Raw genomic sequence first — 19,480 nt, forward strand, 5'->3', positions numbered from 1 at the left:
TGTTTTAGCTCTGGAGTGGGAGCTCCTAGCGTATGTTTGTATTAGAAAGGAAACACATTTTGTTTATAGGAAGGTCCTCACTCACCAACCTAGTTGGTGACATGCTTCATCATCGGGCCCCACCCAAGGCACCGAGTGCACCTTGGGTGTGCTACAACACCTGGATGCAGCAGATCTGGTATCGTGCCGGGAGAGTGCAGTGAAAAGAGGTGAGTGAATGTTAAAAAGACTGTCCTAAGGGTCTCATAGGAAAAAAACTGGCTATTTTAATGAATGGGCCCTTGGCAGTGAATAAAAACGAGAGACGGATATTATGGGAGGTCTTAAGGTAACTCCAATATCCTAGTCGGTCAACATGTTTCAGCCATTCTCTCTTTAATGGTATGGCTTTCTTCAGGACCTATTTGTAGTGCAAAGTGAGTGGTCTAAAAAAGTGTTCTTCAAAGACCGATTATGTGACACGCGCTAAGGTGTGCTATATGGTAGAGGAGAGTTTATTATAACAGAACTTTCTCAGACAGTTTCTGGAAAATGCCCCATGAGTTCCATGTGGGGGCCCGACCTGTAGTCACACTTTCTTCAAGTTTAGGACCCTGCTCAATACCTGCTGCAGCCGCCATGGAGCTGCCATGTGGCAATTTCCAGAAACTGTCTGAGAAAGCTCTGTTAGAGGAAATTCTCCTCTACCACATAGCACACCTTAGCGCGTGTGTCCTATGAGGATTGGTGTTGGACAGGCAGGTGTCACTTTCTGCACAAATATTATTCCAGGCAACAATGAAGGCCCCCATGCACTATGGTGCAGTAAAGTTACTACTAGTAGGTTTACTGCTAGTACATTTACTAGTAGTAACTTACCTCTGTGAATACCAAAAAGTAGTAAGATTAGACCTAAGTCAAATTCTTCTACTTTTTGGTATGCACATAGGTAAGTTACTACTATTAAAATTACTATTAGTAAAGTTACTAGCAGTAACTGTCATTTGTGAATACCAAGAAGTAGTAAACTTATTCTTAAATCTAAGTTTACCTTTGTGAATTGGGCCTCTACAGTTGTCAAGAGGAGTCCGATACTGCAACATTTTGGTACTATGTACTTCAGACTATTTGAACATCTTGTACCTCCTTGTATTTATTTAAATATAAAATATCTGAAATAAAAATACTAGTTAACCCTATCTAATCTGCACTACCTATTATTGAAATTACTACATCCTACCTTATCTACCACTTAACCAAACTTAACAACCATTAACACATGACAAGATAAACATTAATAATAGAAACAAAAACAGTATTCGTAACATATACTACCTACACATATAGCTTAAAAAAATATATATATATATTTTTTTTTTTTTTTTTTGTATATTTTTTCTTTTCTTTTCAAAAACAAAAAGCATTCACCCCCACACACTAAAAACCTTAAACATAATAAAAAAACTTACACTAAAGCCTACCTTACCATATCTTAACCTACATTGAACACAAACTTACTATGACGACTTAAAATACCAAACAACTAGGTAAATATTCAGGGAAGGGAGAGTCGAGTGCTAAATTTGAGTAGCAATGTTCTTTAAGGCCTCCTAGCATTTAATTCAACTCTTTGGGCCTTATTCCCAAAGGGTGCAATATCGTAATGAGAATTATCATTTCAGAGTTTCAGCCCGAGTACGGAGACACCCCCACATGTTCTGGGCCACTGCAATGAGTGTGGAGGCCCTTTATGAATCAAAGCGGTACAAAAGGGGGTGGTGATGGACGGAGCATCAGAACCAATCAGACACTCACACCCAGTCAACAGATCTGGGTTTGATCCATCACTGTTCTTTAGCCCACTCTGCCACCCCAGTTCAGACATGCCATATGCAAATCAGTCTGACCCTGTGCCTCATGGGAACAGTCCAGCCCGAACTGCCAAGCCATGCCTTCCCTGGACTGGAAACAAGCTTCCTAGGACCGGTTTCTGGCATTTCAGCCGTCTTCAGCCAGGCTTGCTTGAATCCAGTGGCAAAGTGAGCAAGGGACTCACGTCTGAGCATACCCTGCCAACTTATGGCGAACAAAGCGGTACAAAAGGGGGTGGTGATGGACGGAGCATCAGAACCAATCAAACATTCACACCCAGTTAACAGATCTGGGTTTGATCCATCCCTGTTCTTTAGCCCACTCTGCCACCCCAGTTCAGACATGGCCATATGCAAATAAGTCTGACCCTGTGCCTCATGGGAACAGTCCAGCCCGAACTGCCAAGCCATGCCTTCCCTGGACTGGAAACAAGCTTCCTAGGACCGGTTTCTGGCATTTCAGCCGTCTTCAGCCAGGCTTGCTTGAATCCAGTGGCAAAGTGAGCAAGGGACTCACGTCTGAGCATACCCTGCCAACTTATGGCGAACAAAGCGGTACAAAAGGGGGTGGTGATGGACGGAGCATCAGAACCAATCAAACACTCACACCCAGTCAACAGATCTGGGTTTGATCCATCACTGTTCTTTGGCCCAGAAACCGGTCCTAGGAAGCTTGTTTCCGGTCCAGGGAAGACATGGCTTGGCAGTTCGGGCTGCACTGTTCCCATGAGGCACAGGGTCAGACTGATTTGCATACGGCCATGTCTGAACTGGGGTGGCAGAGTGGGCTAAAGAACGGTGATGGATTAAACCCAGATCAGTTGACTGGGGGTGAGTGCTTGCAATGTTCAACACTCCGTCCATCATTTCCTTTGGTTTTCCTTTACGAATCAGGCCCTTTGTCTATTTCTTCTGCTTCTTTGCTGTCTTGGCCACTTGCCTGTTCCCTCGGCATTGTAGTTCCCATTCTCTGTATAATGCAGTATAATTAACGTCCTTTTCTCCTGTGCACTGTTGGTGTTGGATGCTGTCCACTTGAGGTTCCAGGAATGGGCTATGTGCTGCTTGGCACCTGAGTGTCAGGGGTATCTGTTTGTCCTTATAGTGGCAGCTCATATGCCTGCTGCCATTTCTGGGTCAAGCCTACGCCCCTCTTTCTAAAGCTGATTACCCGCCTCAAATAAAGAACAATGAAAAATGTATTTGAAAAGGAAATATATTATATAAAAATTCTAGCTAACCCTGTCTAAGCTACACTACCGATCATTGAAGCTATCCTATCCTTCCTTAGCTACAAGTTAACCTATCTTAACAACTAATAATAAAATATACACGTCAACCCTCCAGGCCCCTTAACACACATAGGGCAATGCAATACAAATATAACTGCATCCAAACATACTGTTATTATGGAAAAAGTCAATGCTGATATGAAAAACAATGCATTGATTTATATGAATGAAATCATCCCTTTATTAACAAATTCCCCTGTTGTGAACTCCACATAAATCCAACTCTCAAATATGTAATCAGGAAAGCATTGAGACCTAGGCCTGAGGTTACTGTTTGATAGGCCACAGGTGGGGTGGCATGTAGCCAGCAGACAAATGCACGGACAGTAAACCTTAAATGAATCCCACAGATAGGTACAGCACACTCCTAAGACACCATAAAGTCATATGTCACATTAGTTAGGAACATATGGCCAATAAGGACATACCACATGCCGTGATCATGCACTCCCCATGCCAGACAGCTAGACTCGTTGCTCACTGGCCACATTGTGTCATGCAAGGTCAAGGCCCCCCTGTATTATCCATTAGACAATTCATTTATGACTCCAAAAGCAGCCACCTTCGTTCCTCACCATATATGGTTCACCAGAAACCTTTATCACCTACAATGAACTGTATATCAGAAGGCCATAGACCAATTGTGACAGACCTCAGACCTTGTGCCTGTAACTGTTCTCTAGGTCTCTATGTTAAATTAAACAAACTGTTCCTGTTTTGATAAATTCCTCTTGTCTCTTGTTTTTCAAGGTATTTAATTTTCAAGCAACAATATACTACCTACACATCTAAGCCTAAACAAATATATATTTGTTGTACTTTTTTAGACAAATATTTTTTTTAACTCAAAACAGTCACCCAACCACTAAAGAAACGTATACATTGCAAAAATCTAACCGTAAAACGTACATAAAAAACCTCTGTCAGGGTGTGGCCAAGATGGCGGAGTGAGCAGAAGTTAAATTGGCCCCTCTGCTCTGGCCTCGACCAAAATAGACTTATTCCGGGGTGCCCAGCCTTCGAGGAGCGGTACCCGGACAGGCATATCTCCATGTACGCCAGGGGTGATGTCTGGAGATCTGAAGTGGGCTAATTCCCAGGAAAGAAACGAGAGCGGCTGGAGTGCGTGCCAACACCGGAGGCCTTGGTAGCAAGGTGGATGCCCTCGAATGATGAAGCAAGCACAGCCGGTAGTGTAGGTGAGCTGAGATCGTCCTCAGCCCCACTGGAAGTTAGAGAGAGGCGAGGTGGCAGTGGAGTGGGACCCACAGCACCGGACCCAAATCGCCCACCGCAGGGGGTAGTGGCCGAGAACGGCAAAGTGAAAGGCTTGGCTGCAGGTGATTGACGAGCACCAGGGCCCCACGAGACGGAGGAGACTCGGGTGACACCCGACCCCCAGAGAACTGAGCGCCAGGGGCCTGGGAGGCTCAATTGTGATAGCGAGGGAGCAACGGAGAGGGCCCAACAATGACAGAAGCAACACAAGCACCTCAGAGGGAGGGGGGAGGCAACTGAGGCCTGCGAAGAAAGCGGCCTGCTTTCAGGCACACACCCCATGCCAGAGACTGAGAGAGATGGGGGTGGCCTGGAGGCTTCCTGACCTCCCAGAGAATTAACACTCCAGATCTGAGGGACCCAATCAGACAGCAAGAGAGGGGGAACATCTGAGGCATATGGGCCCACCAAGCCGGGCCTTGAGAGACCTTCTGAGGCCTGCCGGGCATGGAGGCCGGCAGGACCGCCCAGGCAATGCTTGAGGTTCCAAAGAACAGTGGAGTTGAGGCACTAGTAGCGATCCCAGAAAGGGTCACCTGCCACCGTCCTCCCGCCCGTTAGGCCAGGTGGGCCTACTAACCAACTGTGACTTGCCCTGGTCACAGGGGAGGTTATCAACCGCATCAGATATACCTCCTGGCCGACTCCCACTCGCCCAGAGGACTTACAGAGGGTCTTATGGCGAGGGAAGAACCCCATCAGCTGCCTGCAGGAGCATGGAGGAGCGCACTGCCCATGAGCCACAATTGCCACAAGACACCCCTGGTTGGTCCTGTGGACTGTAGGCGAGATCCCCGCTATAAAGATCTTTTAAGCAGCAGAGTGCCCACCACGGTTAAAGCTGAAGGGCTGTGATATCTCTCTGGAGTGAGGCCCTGCAACAAGAGCTGGTTAAGACAGCACCAGGGTGAGCGTACGGGGCCCCACAGCAAAGGAATCCCCATCTAAGGGAGTCAGAGGTGCTTTTGACTCAAAAGCACATTGTGGGCTGTGACTGGGTGAAGTGGTGAAGCTGTCCTGGCCCTACAACTGGGGACCGGTTTGGTAGCGACAGCACCTTCCTTGCTTTACCAGCAGTGGAGACCTGCTACTCTACAGAACTGCGACAGCTGCAGAAATCTTCTCCTGGATGGAGCGGTGATCACCCCTGGCCCTCCTGCCCGCAGGAACAAATATGGCGATGGTGAGAACCAAGAAAGAGAAATCCGTCTCGGACATGCTTACCAAGCAACTTACCCTACACTCGGCAGAGCTTTATGTGACCTCAGATATCCACTCACCCCAGCCTGAGAATGATGGAGGTGATGCGCCGGTGACCAGGTCATAAATGGATACCCTCTTCACAACTTTGAGAGAGGATTTACTTTATATCAAGAGAGACTTGGCCCAGGATCTACAAGGAGTCCGGAAAGAGATGTTGGAGCTGGGAGACCGGGTGGATGCCCTGGAGAACCACAAGATTACTAGAGATGAAGAAGTTGAGCAGCTTAGATAAGAACTCAACTGACTCACAGACCAATAAATAGACCTCCTGTCACATGCCGAGGATCCAGAGAACAGGTCCTGACGCAATACCATTCAAATCTGGAACGCCACGGTGGCCTCTGAGGCTGGAAATGTGGAGGAATAGGCTAGGGAGCTCTTTGAACAACTTCTGGGAGGCATTCAGGCTGCGGACAGAGTACGTCTCCAGACGTGCCACCCAGGCTTTCCAGCAGCCAGCCTGGGACGGGGGTGGGCCTGTCATTGTGAAGAGCTCCAGTGGCGTTACCGAGGACATTATGTTGGCTGCTGGAGGCGGACTTGTGGGGCAGCCCCACGGAACGATGACTTGCGGTGCACTGAGGTAGTGGCACCTGAAGAGCTGAGCGGGTGTGCAGCCTGCGATGATGCTGTAGGCCTGGAGGCTGGACGGTGACTTGTGGTGCAAGGAGGTAGTGGCACCGAAGGCACCGTGTCCGGCACAGGCCGACCGCCATGTGGAGATGACTTGCGGTGTACTGAGGAAGGCCCACCTGAAGAGCTGAGCGGGTGTGCAGCTTGCGATGATGCAGTGGGCCCGGGGGTCCGGACTGGATTTGATTTGTGTGAGACCTGCTGGACCGCAGTTTAGGCCGAAGGGAGCAGTCAGCACACACAGAACTCCGTGGTGCGGTGCCGCAGGGTGCGCTGGGGGCCTGTTGTGCGGTAGCCAGCGATCAACTGTGGAGGCTGCCAAGCTCACGGGCCTGGGGCTCGAAGATTGCACCGGCACGTGGTTGGCCCTCTTGGAGACATGCCGGTGGCAGCAGGTAAGCAGTGAAGCCTGGGTGCGCAGGGGCGGGCAATCACTGTCTGGGGACCAGCGGGCTGGGGTGCATCAGGCGCACAGGATCACGCAGGCACCACCAGTCACAGCGGCGGCATTGTGGCAGAGTTAGGGGCTCCGCCCTGGCAGACACGCCCCTGCAGGCGATGATGAGATTTACGCCAGCTGACGTGTGATGTAGCTACCTCGTCGCAGGTGTGGAGTTGTCCATTGAAGGTGGTCGGCCACGTGTATGTAGACCTATGGTCAGGATATGGCGGACACAGAGACACACGCTGTAGTTACTTTGGTGGCCATCCCAGAAGTGAACCACGCCCAGAGCCCCGGGCTGTTTATTCACACTCCTATGCTGGACTGGCGTACGCCGGCCCAGCCCACTACGCTTACACTTACAGGGGGGCGACATAGCTACATGTCCAAGGTCTTCCCCACTGCCTGAGGTAACATGGTTGCGTCCACTGTCCACAACACTACAAACACCAGCAGTATATGTCCACATGGACATGTCTGTGCTCTGCATACTCAAGACTGTCCAGCACATCACCTCCACACGTGGCATTGTGTACATTCTTATTCATGAGTCACTTGCCTCCATCGCACGGTCTTGGTTCCCACCTCTCCCCACATTCTGCAATTGTGTGGCAGAGGGGCAATGCCTTTGTGTATGTTTTGTCTACATGTCTGGCCCCTGCTACCACAGTTACTTGTGTTGTTGTGTCTGGTAGGTGGGCATGTTGGCTGGTATGTTGTATGTGATTTTGTTACTTGTGCATTCCCACAGTTGTGAGTTGCATGAATGTGGAGTTGAGGTGTGTGGTCTGTTCCGTTGGTACTTACCAACAAGCAGTCCATTTCCATAGGTGCCATCCTGAAAGCGATGGTTGAGGATGGACTGTCAGAAGATGTAGGAATCATGCACACTGCCTGGGAAGTTGGCGACCAGCCAGATCGGCGATGCGGTCCATAAACAGGCTTATCGCCTGTTTATGGACCGCATCGCCGATCTGGCTGGTCATTGAGAATATCGTGATGTGGTGTTATCGTGAGTTTTTGGATGGGTACGCCTACTCTGCATAAGATTAGCGTTAGTTGTCGCTGTCAGCCTTGGCGATGTTTTTAGCGGCAGCTATCGCAGGTATAATGACGATGTCGGCTGTTAGCTCAGGCTTGTGATAGAGCGATAAATCTATTGTCACTTTTGTGGTGGAAAAGTGCTGCTAAATCGGTGATGAGTCCTTGAGAATATGCCCTGTCATATCACTAAAAAAGAAACTAAGTAAAAGACAAAACACAATAAAAATCTAATCCTGATTTATACAAAAAGAGAATATTGTTATCAATCAAATGACACCAAACGAATAAAATCCAGTGTAGGGAACCGGAGATAGGAATTTTGAAAGATGAAATAAATGTTTTTTTTCATTTTAGCGTCAAAAAGCTTAAAGCTCCACTTGGAGCTATTTGGTCATGTTGGACCGGGACAAAGTCAATGTTTTAGGCCAACCGTGATGAAGCATGGGTCGGATAAGTTGAGTGCTAGGTCCTGGTCAACACTTTGCCATTTTTTGGAGCTTTTCTCTCGTCGATGGGCTCGCTGATGGGCCCTCGGGGCCTTTCAGACATAAAGTTCAATTTAACAATAGTAGCCTGCTGCAACACGATTCCTCGATGGGTCGCTGGAGGATTTTGTCCTTGATGACCGGGAGCTCCAAAGCTTTCAGCATGATAAAATAGCACGGTGAGGACAATTCTTGAGTCAACAATGGTGGCTTGAGTTTTTTACCAAAACTTCGCAAAAAGATCCAAAACTTTCAGATGTTCATCTGAGTAGTTTACTTTGTGTTGAAAAGTGTCCAGAAGCACCAGCAACGGGTTCAAAAGCTCTGGACTTCCTCTGTGGGTCTATGACTCAATCTCCCACAATGCACCTGGTCAGTCCAGGAAAATCCAGTTGTAGCTGGTCAGCGGGAGTAGTCTTCTCTTTGGAACTTGCAGGTGGCATCTTCTGGCACTTTTCTACTTGTTGTACAAGACGTCCACTCATCTTCCTTGAATCAGGCACAGTTCTTCTTTTGTGGAGCCTTGAGATTGGAGTAGGTACAGTCTTACCGAGAGCAAGCCTTTTGTGGTGCAGTCGAAGGGTCCAGCAGGGCAGTCCTTCTGCTTCAGAGGTTTCAGGCAGAGATCTGAGTGGCGCCGTATGTCTCCCTCATGAATTCCTCATTCCACCCTCTGCTGTGACCCCTTCCTGTGAAGTGTGGAATCATTTTGACCCAGAATGCGCCCCAACTATCACAATGGAGGAAGTCTCTCCTTGGAGTGTGTGTGTGGCTAATCCAACCCATAGGTGTGGCTAACAATTCACTAAACTCCCTTTCCAGCCCCTCTCCTAATAGAATTAGGGAGGCTCCTACCTGGCTGGGAATCAATTAAGTGGGGGCTGGTCTGGGTCCTCTGACATCTGTTTTTCTGCCTTTGAGGTCCAGCTTATCTCCCCCAGTTCCCTTCCTGTCTCTGGCTTCTCCAGGAAGCAAATCTCTTCCCACCAATTGACTTTATTTTTCAGGCCTCTTCACATCTGCTCAAGCAGCAGCTTGGCTCAGGCTGACAAAGGCTGGCCAATCAGAAGAGGCTGCTATAAGGCTGTTTTAGGTAACCTCAGGATAGTAGGTTCTAAAACTACTACCCTGTAATAGTTATAATAAATCCGACCTTTGCAATTTGTTGCATTTATTGTAGCTCTTTTTATTTACTTATGTTGCTAGCAAATTCATATCAAAAGTTAGACTTTATTAAAATGTATTAATGCATTCCCATATTAGCCTATGGAGCTACTAGCACTACAATGGTGAAAAATGACTGAGTGTTTTCCCCCACCAGGGCATATATATAGCATATTTTATAATACCCCTGCTTAGTAGAAGAATGAACCCCACCCACAGGCTCTCAGGGAGGATCTTCGGGTTGACTTAAATGTAATAAAAAGGTAGTTTTGTACTTTGGAAGTACTTTTAATTCCAAAGTCAAATTTGGACACTAGTATATTTTAAAACCAGACTGCAAGGCAGGTCTGGCTTTAAAATGACACCATCCACCACAGCAGGGCACACTTAAATGCATAGGGGTATATTCTCAAGGATCTGTCACCGAGTTATCGGCACTTTAGCGCAGCCAAAGTCACAATAAATTTTTCGCACCATTCACAAGCTGGTGCTAACAGTCCATATCAACAGTTTTCCCACAAAAGCAGCCGCAAAAAACATCGCCACAGATGACCCTGGCAACTATCGCTAATGAGAAGCAGAGTAGGCATTCCCGTGCAAAAAGCTGTGACAACACCACTCCGCAACATTCTCAACGACCAGCCAGATCGGCGATAAGAACACAAAACATGCAATAAGGCGCGTTAGCTGCAGGAAATAAACACCTGCTTTGACCTGGTGTAATGTTGGACGTCAACCGGCACCAGACAAGGGAGCACAGCCCAGAGCCACACATGAAGAACAACAGATGCCATGAAGCTACCCATCATGCAGCCCGGAGCCCCAATAGGGCAACAACATTCACCGCCACCACCCCCCGGGGCCCTACGCCGCCCTCCCCTTTAGACAAAGATATTGCATGTCAACTAGATAAATTCATGAACCACACAATTCGCCAGTATCGCACAATCACAACACCTAACATATACATGTGTGGTCAGAAAAAGGAGAATCATGCATTAATCTCAGAATATCCAAATAATCAGTTTATTATAGAATAAACCCAAAACAACAATTCTTAACCCCTTCGCTGCCAGGCCTTTTCCCCCTCCTGTGACACGCCCTTTTTTGGCTATTTGGGGTAGTGCGTGCTGAGGCCCCTGTAACTTTTTGACCACATAAGGTATCAACGCCAAATTTGCGTCCTTTTCTTCCAAAATCATGGGGATTCTGAAGGTACTCAGGGTTTGTGGATTCCCCTGGAGGGGTCACAGAAATTAGCCAAAATACAGCAAAATTTAGTTTTTTGGGGGGAAAATGGGAAAAACGGGCTGCAAATGAAAGCATCTGGGTCTTTCCCTGCAAGTGTTATCAAAAAAGGGTTTGTGGGGCTGAAATCACCATTTTCCCAGCTTTTAGGGGATACCAGACTTTTGTCAGAAACCCAACATTTTTTACACAGTTTTGGCATTTTTCTGGGACATAGCCTATTTTTGCTATTTTTTGTGCTTTCGACCTCCTTCCAGTTAATGGTAGAAATGGGTACAAAAGCAATAATGATTCCTGGAAAGCTATACATTTTAGAGAAGTAGACAACATTCTGAATTCAGCAAGGGGTCATTTGTGTAGATCCATCAAGGTTTCTTTATAGAAACTAACAGTTAAATTTAGAAGAAATTGAAAATTTGTTGAAAAAAAGCGCCTTTTGTGTTAACGTTTTCACCTGTAACTTCTTCTAATTATGACAGCTCTTTGAAAGCAATATACCGTTACATCCGCTGGACATTACTGGTTGTGGGGATATATAGGACTTGTAGGTTCACCAAGAACCCGATGAACCCAGAGCCAAAAACTGAGCAGCAACTTGCAATGGTTTTTTATTATGTACCGGGTATATAGTAATTATTCTGTAAAAATGTGTACATGGAAAAATCGGTATGAAAGACACCTATGTATTTCTGAAATGGGAACAAAATATAGAGTTTAGAAACAGTAGATATTTGCACATTTCCGAATTTGGGAATACTCATACTAGCATGAGAATTTTCAGTCATTTTTTAGAATGACTTATTTTTTACACAACGTCTTTCATTTGGAAGGCAGAAATGCATCGAAAGTCAATAGGTAATAACAGTTCCTCTACAAATCTGAATTACCCTAAGTCTCCCAATAAAAATGGTACCTCACTTGTAGGGGTAGGCATAGTGCCCACGACAGGAAATGGCTCAAAACCCAACGTGAACACACCAAATTTTCACAATGCAAAATTACCCTTTTTTAGCAAAGTGCCTAGCTGTAGTTTTTTAACCCTAGCTCTGCCGGCACGTAGGGAAACCTAGCAAACCTATACATTTTTGAAAACTAGACACCCAGGGGAATCCAGGATGGGGTGACTTGACTGCCTCCCACCAGGTTCTGTTACCCAGAATCCCTTGCAAACTTAAAAAATTGCTAAAAAAACACTTTTTCCCCACATTTATCTGGTGGAAAGTTCTGGAATCTGCGTGGATCCCCAAATTTCCACCCACCCAGTGTTCCCCAAAGTCTTCCGAGAAAAATGGTACCTCACTTGTGTGGGTCAGCCTAGTGCCCGCGACAGGAAACGGCGCAAAACGTAACGTGGACACACCTAAATTTTGTAGCAAAAAATGACCCTTTTTTGGCAAAGTGCCTAGCTGTAGTTTTTGAACCATAGCTCTGCCGGCACCTAGGGAAACCTAGCAAACCTATACATTTTTGAAAACTAGACACCCAGGGGAATCCAGGATGGGGTGACTTGACTGCCTCTCACCAGGTTCTGTTACCCAGAATCCCTTGCAAACCTAAAAAATTGCCAAAAAAAACACATTTTCCCCACATTTCTCTGGTGGAAAGTTCAGGAATCTGCATGGATCCACAAATTTCTACCCACCCCACGTTCCCCAAAGTCTTCCGAGAAAAATGGTACTTCACTTGTGTGGGTCAGCCTAGTGCCCGCGACAGGAAACAGTGCAAAACGTAACATGGACACACCTCAATTTCGTAGCGAAAAATGACCCTTTTTTGGCAAAGTGCCTAGCTGTAGTTTTTGAACCATAGCTCTGCCGTCACCTAGGGAAACCTAGCAAACCTATACATTTTTTAACACTAGACACCCAGGGAAATCAAGGATGGGGTGACTTGACTGCCTCCCACCTGGTTCTGTTATCCAGAATCCCTTGCAAACCTAAACAATTGCCAAAAAAACCACATTTTCCCCACATTTCTCTGGTGGAAAGTTCTGGAATCTGCATAAATCCACAAATTTCCACCCACCCCGCGTTCCCCAAAGTCTTCCGAGAAAAATGGTACCTCACATGTGTGGGTCGGCCTAGTGCCCGCAACAGGAAACGGCGCAAAACGTAACGTGGACACACCTCAATTTCACAGCGAAAAATGACCCTTTTTTGGCAAAGTGCCTAGCTGTAGTTTTTGAACCATAGCTCTGCCGGCACCTAGGGAAACCTAGCAAACCTATACATTTTTGAAAACTATACACCCAGGGGAATCCAGGATGGGGTGACTTCACTGCCTCCCACCAGGTTCTGTTTCCCAGAATCCCTTGCAAACCTAAAAAATTGCCAAAAAAAACAAATTTTCCCCACATTTCTCTGGTGGAAAGTTCTGGAATCTGCGTGGCTCCACAAATTTCCACCCACCACGCGTTCCCCAAAGTCTTCCAAAAAAAATGGTACCTCACTTTTGTGGGTCGGCCTAGTGCCCGCGACAGGAAACGGCGCAAAACGCAACGTGGACACACCTCAATTTCGCTGTGAAAAATGACCCTTTTTTGGCAAAGTGCCTAGCTGTAGTTTTTGAACCATAGCTCTGCCGGCACCTAGGGAAACCTATCAAGCCTATACATTTTTGAAAACTAGACACCCAGGGGAATCCAGGATGGGGTGACTTGACTCCGTTCCACCAGGTTCTGTTACCCAGAATCCCTTGCAAACCTCAAAAATTGCCAAAAAAACAAATTTTCCCCATATTTCTGTGGTGGAAAGTTCTGGAATCTACTTGGATCCCCAAATTTCCACCCCCCCAGTGTTCCCCAAAAGTCTTCCGAGAAAAATGGTACCTCACTTGTGTGGGTCGGCCTAGTGCCCGCAACAGGTAACGGCGCAAAACGCATCGTGGACACACCTCAATTTCGCAGTGAAAAATGAACTTTTTTTGGCAAAGTGCCTAGCTGTAGTTTTTTAACCCTAGCTCTGTCGGCACCTAGGGAAACCTACTAAACCCACAAATTTCTGAAAACTAGACACCCGGGGGATTCCAGGGAGGTATGGCTTGCGTGGATCCCCCAACGTTTCCTTACCCAGAATGCCCTGCAAACCTCAATTTTAGCTGAAAAAATCACCTTTTTCACACATTTCTATGTGGGAAAGTTGTGGCATCACCGGGCTGACACAAATGTCCTACCACCCAGCGTTCCCCCGGGTCTCCCGATAAAAACGGTGCCTCACTTGTGTGGGAGGCCCAAGTACCCGCGACAGGCAAGGGCCCACAACGTAGTGAGGCGACATGAAAATTGCCTACAAAACGACCTGGTTTTGCAAGGGGGTCACTTGGGTTTTTGGCCCAGTGCTCGGCGGCCACCTAGGGAAACCTACCAAACCCACACATTTCTGAAAACTAGATACCCGGGGGATTCCAGGGAGGTATGGCTTGCATGGATCTCCCAACGTTTCCTTACCCAGAATGCCCTGCAAACGTCAAATTTAGCTGAAAAAATCACCTTTCTCACACATTTTTGTGTGGCAAAGTTGTGGCATCACCGGGCTGACACAAATTTGCTACCACCCAGCGTTCCCCCAGGTCTCCCGATAAAAACGGTGCCTCACTCGTGTGGGAGGCCCAACTACCCACGACAGGCAAGGGCCCACAACGTAGTGAGGCGACATGAAAATTGCCTATCTCAAAACGACCTGGTTTTGCAAGGGGGGTCACTTGGGTTTTTGGCCCAGTGCTCGGCGGCCACCTAGGGAAACCTACCAAACCCACACATTTCTGAAAACTAGATACCCGGGGGATTCCAGGGAGGTATGGCTTGCATGGATCTCCCAACGTTTCCTTACCCAGAATGCCCTGCAAACGTCAAATTTAGCTGAAAAAATCACCTTTCTCACACATTTTTGTGTGGCAAAGTTGTGGCATCACCGGGCTGACACAAATTTGCTACCACCCAGCGTTCCCCCAGATCTCCCGATAAAAACGGTGCCTCACTCGTGTGGGAGGCCCAACTACCCACGACAGGCAAGGGCCCACAACGTAGTGAGGCGACATGAAAATTGCCTATCTCAAAACGACCTGGTTTTGCAAGGGGGGTCACTTGGGTTTTTGGCCCAGTGCTCGGCGGCCACCTAGGGAAATCTACCAAACCCACACATTTCTGAAAACTAGACACCCAGGGGATTCCAGGGAGGTATGGCTTGCGTGGATCTCCCAACGTTCCTTACCCAGAATGCCCTGCAAACATCAAATTTAGCTGAAAAAAAATCACCTTTTTCACACATTTTTGTGTGGGAAAGTTGTGGCATCACCGGGCTGACACAAATTCCCCACCACCCAGCGTTCCCCCGGGTCTTCCGATAAAAACGGTGCCTCACTCGTGGGGGAGGCCCAAGTACCCGCGACAGGCAAGGGCCCACAACGTAGTGAGGCGACATGAAAATTGCCTATCTCAAAACGACCTGGTTTTGCAAGGGGGGTCACTTGGGTTTTTGGCCCAGTGCTCGGCGGCCACCTAGGGAAACCTACCAAACCCACACATTTCTGAAAACTAGACACCCAGGGGATTCCAGGGAGGTATGGCTTGCGTGGATCTCCCAACGTTCCTTACCCAGAATGCCCTGCAAACATCAAATTTAGCTGAAAAAAAATCACCTTTTTCGCACATTTTTGTGTGGGAAAGTTGTGGCATCACCGGGCTGACACAAATTCCCCACCACCCAGCGTTCCCCCGGGTCTTCGATAAAAACGGTGCCTCACTCGTGGGGGAGGCCCAAGTACCCGCGACAGGCAAGGGCCCACAACGTAGTGAGGCGACATGAAAATTGCCTATCTCAAAACGACCTGGTTTTTCAAGGGGTGTCACTTGGGTTTTTGGCCCAGTGCTCGGCGGCCACCTAGGGAAACCTACCAAACCCACACATTTCTGAAAACTAGATACCCGGGGGATTCCAGGGAGGTATGGCTTGCGTGGATCCCCCAATGTTTCCTTACCCAGAATGCCCTGCAAACCTCAAATTTAGCTGAAATATCACCTTTTTCACACATTTTTGTGTGGGAAAGTTGTGGCATCACCGGGCTGACACAAATTTCCTACGACCCAGCGTTCCCCCGGGTCTCCCGATAAAAACGGTGCCTCACTCGTGTGGGAGGCCCAAGTACCCCTCTCCCGTCTTTCTACGTGCTCAGGGGGCTGAGATAGCCCCCTGAGCACGTAGAAAGTGAAACTGAACTCATTTCACTTTCAGTGTAATGACGTGCGCGCCGATCGTCATTACACTGAAAGGGGGGGGGGCCTCGGGAGCTGGGAAAGCTCTTCCCCAGCTCCCGAGGCTATTTTTAATTAAAGGGAATCCCTCTGGTGCCCGCACCAGAGGGATTCCCCAGGGAATGCCTCATGACGTGCTGGACTCGTCATGGGCACAGCGCGACTGTGCTCCATGACGAGTCCAGCACGTCATGGGCACAGAAGGGGTTAAGAGTCATGGCGGGTCTCCTCAGGACATTCTGTAAGTCACAGCCTGCAAGACAAAAACCTAGATAAGAAGGTGTCTCATGCGCTCATCAAAGTACAGAGAGAGAGAGCGAAAGAGAGAGAGATAAAGATAAAGAGAGAAAGAGAGGGAGAGAGAGAGAGAGGGAGAGAGAGAGAGAGGGGGGAGAGAGAAAGAGGGAGAGGGAGAGAGAGGGAGAGAGAAAGAGGGAGAGAGAAAGAGGGAGAGAGAAAGAGGGAGAGAGAGACATAGAGAGAGAGACAGAGAGAGAGAGAGAGAGAGAGAGAGAGAGAGAGAGAGAGAAAGAGGGAGAGGGAGGGAGGGAGAGAGAAAGAGGGAGGGAGACTGATAGAGGGATAGAGAGAGAGAGTGAGAGGGAGAGAGAAAGAGAAAGAGGGAGAGGGAGGGAGAGAGAAAGAGGGATAGGGAGAGAGAGGGATAGAGGGAGAGAGAAAGAGGGAGGGGGAGGGAGGGACAGAGGGAGAGGGAGAGTGCCGACACTGCGGACCCAGGCCTTACTGCTCACCTTCCGTCACCAGCGTGTCTCCAAGAGGGCCCACCACGTGCCGGTGGGAGCTTCAAGCCTGGGGCCCGCAACCATGGCACCCTCCACATTATGCAGCCCCGCACCGCAGGCCATCAGGTCACACACTTGATTCTGGGTCTTGATTTTGCCATGGCAGAGAACATATCAGTGCACACAGCCTCATTGCTGGCTGCACACCCGCTCAGCCCTAGAGGTGCAACTAACTCTGTGAACTGCGAGGCGACACCACGTGATGGTAGGGCCACACTGCCAGCTAGCTCAGGCCTACACTGCGGTCCAGCAGGGCTCACACCAATGCCACCATTCTGGACTGACTGGACAGCGCATCATCGCGGACTGCACACCCACTTAGCACTTAAGGTGCCCCTACCTCAGTGCACCCAAAGACACCATCCCGTGGCAGTGTGCCTGTGCCTGCCGCAGTGTATACGGTGCCACCAAGTCCCTGCACCACAAGCCATTGACCCTTTATGATTGAGTCCCGTGGGGCGGATGCCATCATGTTACCCCCCCGGCACTGGGCAATGTGATGTGGCAGGGCCCTAGGCCCTCATGCATAAATGATACCCACACGGAGACACCCAGTTGGAGAGTGGAAATGGCGTCCAGCACGTGCGCCAGGCCCTTTTCACATGTCCTGTGACACAGGTGCCGAATAGGTGTGGAGTGGGTGTGAACCAGCCGTGAGGGAGTGGCTTTGGTATGCTGACAACTAGACCTGAGAGCAGCAGATCCCTACAGGGAAGACCTGGGACATGTAGCGTTGTTGTCCCCCCATGTGAGCGTAAGCGGACTGGGCTGGCCTGGCGTATGCCAGTCCAGCGTAAGGGTGTGAACAATGACTCCGGGGCCCTGGGCGTGCTTCCGTTCTGGACAAGGAAGTAACTAATGCGTGTGGCTCCGTTCAAGTGTCACAACAAACAAATGATGGACGGAATGCTGACAATGCAGACATTCTCCCCCAGTCAAGAGATCTGGGTTAAATCCATCGTTCTTTTGCCCACTACGCCACCCCAGTTCAGACATGGCCATATGCAAATCAGTCTTGACCCTGTGCCTCATGGGAACAGTCCAGCCCGAACTGCCAAGCCATGTCTTCTCTGGACCGGAATCAAGCATCCTAGGACCGGTTTCTGGCTATCAGCCGTCATCAGCCAGGATAGCTTGACTCCAGTGGCGTAGTGAGCACGGGTCCCACGTCTGGGAACACCCATCCCACTTAGGGCGAAAAGCGTTACAACAAACAAATGATGGACGGAATGCTGACAATGCAGACATTCTCCCCCAGTCAAGAGATCTGGGTTAAATCCATCGTTCTTTTGCCCACTACGCCACCCCAGTTCAGACATGGCCATATGCAAATCAGTCTTGACCCTGTGCCTCATGGGAACAGTCCAGCCCAAACTGCCAAGCCATGTCTTCTCTGGACCGGAATCAAGCATTCTAGGACCGGTTTCTGGCTATCAGCCGTCATCAGCCAGGATAGCTTGACTCCAGTGGCGTAGTGAGCACGGGTCCCACGTCTGGGAATACCCATCCCACTTAGGGCGAAAAGCGTTACAACAAACAAATGATGGACGGAATGCTGACAATGCAGACATTCTCCCCCAGTCAAGAGATCTGGGTTAAATCCATCGTTCTTTTGCCCACTACGCCACCCCAGTTCAGACATGGCCATATGCAAATCAGTCTTGACCATGTGCCTCATGGGAACAGTCCAGCCCGAACTGCCAAGCCATGTCTTCTCTGGACCGGAATCAAGCATCCTAGGACCGGTTTCTGGCTATCAGCCGTCATCAGCCAGGATAGCTTGACTCCAGTGGCGTAGTGAGCACGGGTCCCACGTCTGGGAATACCCATCCCACTTAGGGCGAAAAGCATGGCATGGTGAGCAAAAAAACGATGGATTTAGGCCCAGATCTCTGTACTGGGGTGAATGTATGACATTGTTCTGCATTCTGTCCATCAATTGTTGTTTTTGCATTTGTCACCCCGAGTGGGAAGGGTATGCTCAGACGTGAGTCCCTTGCTCTCCATGCCACTGGAATCAGGCTATCCTGGCTGACGAGGGCTGAAAGCCCGAAACCGGTCCTAGGATGCTTGTTTCCAGTCCAGGGAGGACCTGGCTTGGCAGTTCGGGCTGGACTGTTCCCATGGGGCACAGGGTCAAGACTGATTTGCATATGGCTGGGTTCAAACTGGAATGGCATGGTGAGCAAAAAAACGATGGATTTAGGCCCAGATCTCTGTACTGGGGTGAATGTATGACATTGTTCTGCATTCTGTCCATCAATTGTTGTTTTTGCATTTGTCACCCCGAGTGGGAAGGGTATGCTCAGACGTGAGTCCCTTGCTCTCCATGCCACTGGAATCAGGCTATCCTGGCTGACGAGGGCTGAAAGCCCGAAACCGGTCCTAGGATGCTTGTTTCCAGTCCAGGGAGGACCTGGCTTGGCAGTTCGGGCTGGACTGTTCCCATGGGGCACAGGGTCAAGACTGATTTGCATATGGCTGGGTTCAAACTGGAATGGCATGGTGAGCAAAAAAACGATGGATTTAGGCCCAGATCTCTGTACTGGGGTGAATGTATGACATTGTTCTGCATTCTGTCCATCAATTGTTGTTTTTGCATTTGTCACCCCGAGTGGGAAGGGTATGCTCAGACGTGAGTCCCTTGCTCTCCATGCCACTGGAATCAGGCTATCCTGGCTGACGAGGGCTGAAAGCCCGAAACCGGTCCTAGGATGCTTGTTTCCAGTC

Source organism: Triturus cristatus, chromosome 5_1 (assembly GCF_964204655.1).
Source record: "Triturus cristatus chromosome 5_1, aTriCri1.1, whole genome shotgun sequence".
Taxonomy (NCBI): domain Eukaryota; kingdom Metazoa; phylum Chordata; class Amphibia; order Caudata; family Salamandridae; genus Triturus; species Triturus cristatus.